Raw genomic sequence first — 2,307 nt, forward strand, 5'->3', positions numbered from 1 at the left:
TAGATGTTTCACAATGTTGTGTTAGTTTCTACTGTGCAGCGAAGTGAGTTCCCTGTGCTCTGCAGCAGGTTCTCATTAGTTACCTATTTTATACATATTAGTGTATATATGTCAATCCCAATCTCCCAATTCATCCCACCCTCCCTTTCCCCCCTTTGGTGTCCATAAGTTTGTTCTCTACATCTGTGTCTCTCTACTTCTGCCTTGCAAACAGGTTCATCTGTACCATTTTTCTAGATTCCACATATATGCATTAATATATGATATTTGTTTTTCTCTTTCTGACCTACTTCACTCTGTATGATGGTCTATAGGTCCATCCGTGTCTCTACAAATGGCCCCATCTTGTTCATTTTTATGGCTGAGTAATATTCTGTTGTGTATATGTACCACATCTTCTTTATCCATTCATCTGTTGATGGACATGTAGGTTGCTACCATGTCTTCGCTATTTTAAATAGTGTTGCCATAAACGTGACATGTATTTTTTTTTTTTAGCTGTGTTGGGTCTTCGTTGCTGCGGGCAGGCTTTCTCTAGTTGTGGCGAGTGGGGGCTACTTGGGCTTTTCAGTGAGGAGGCTTCTCAATAAAGAAGTCTTCTGCTCCCCCTGAATCAGTAAGACGGGCCAAGTGGGTCCCTGGTGTTCCCTCCTCATCCTCACTGGAAGCCCGACCACCATTTCCTTGTCTGGGCCCACCTCACTCTGGCTGCCTTACTTGCTTCTTCCCCTGGGCCAAGGGCTTAGCACCGTCCGCACCGTGTTTCTGTTGCCCCACACCCTAAAGCGTGCAGCCCTGGGCTTCATGACATGGCCCTTCATATCTCTCTCATCTTTCTCCCTTGGGCGGTGACTCCAACTTCTTGACAGTCTTCTTCAACCCTGAGAAAACTATTTCAGAGTCTACATTTCTCCTCTTTTCTGCTTCCTGATTTCCTGGTTTCTCTCTCTGGGACCTGAAATAAACCTGGATCAACTTGAACCCCCATCTCCCTGACTCCTAACTTGCACTCCATGCTTGCACTCCTAACTTGCAGCATGGTATGATCCACATGCTGTAATGTCTGGAAATGAACTTCCCTGATGACTTAAAGTCACTTTGTAATATATCCAAAGTAATACGTTTGATTGACAGAACAAGAATGGAGAGATAGTGACATATGATAATGGAAAACAAAGCTTTTTGGTATCCATGTGGTGGGTTCATACGAGTTCATTTTATACATCTTTAAACTTTTCTGCATGTTTAAAACTTTTTGTAATAATATGTTAGGGAAATATGCGATATTTATTAAAATATTCCACCAATCTGGAAATCATAAAGTACAAAGAGAAAAAACACACACAGCACCACCAACTAAAGATAATAACATTTTAGCAAATACACTTTCAGCTTATGTACACATATAGGAGTATGGACAAATGGATAATTATTTGGAAAAGAATATAATAACATCAAAACGTATTCTGTAATAGGGAATTCCCTGGTAGTTCAGTGGTTAGGACTCCATGCTTCCACTGCAGGGGGCAAGGGTTTGATCCCTGGTTGGGGGACTAAGATCCTGCAAGTCATGCAGTACAGCCAAACAAACAAACAAAAAATAAATGTATTTTGTAATATATAATTTTTACTTATGTTGTCATGGGGCTCTTTGTTTTCAAAGTATAGTTGTACTCAAATTGCAATCACTGAAGAGCTTATCATCATGTGAAAGTTCCATAAAGTCTCAGCACCACAAGGGCCAGGAGGGTGTACTTTGTGATTACTGTTAAATTCTTCGCTCCTTGAATATCATGGCTGGACATGCAAGCAATGAATTAGCATTTGCTGAATAAATGAAAGAATGACCCTATGCTTTATAAAGATGTGGGTGTTGGTGTTAATCTTTTTATTTATATGTAAGCCTCCTGAATCTCTTTTAGTCACTTTTTTGTTTTTTTGTTTGGTTCATGATTTTTGTTTCGCATGACTTCAGGTAGTTTTGATCTTGAAATGTTCTCCTCTTACCTTCAAAGAGAAACATTAACTAAGATATATACTAGGTAGAATGATGGAACATCATTTCCTTGGTTTTGTATGACTTTCTTCAAAATTCTGAGAGCCATGTCCTCAAAATTTGTAGATTATTTTTTCCTGAACAACTTTTCTTCTATCTCTTCCTCTCCACCACTCTGCCCCCATCTCTATTTAGATACATCTCATCCATCCCCAAAACAGTACCACATTCTCCTGATGGGTAGGGTCTCATGTCCACACATGGTACCAGAATATTTTCTGATGCATTGCTGTCATTGTGCTCCTCTTGGA

Source organism: Eschrichtius robustus, chromosome 12, assembly GCF_028021215.1.
Source record: "Eschrichtius robustus isolate mEscRob2 chromosome 12, mEscRob2.pri, whole genome shotgun sequence".
Lineage (NCBI taxonomy): Eukaryota > Metazoa > Chordata > Mammalia > Artiodactyla > Eschrichtiidae > Eschrichtius > Eschrichtius robustus.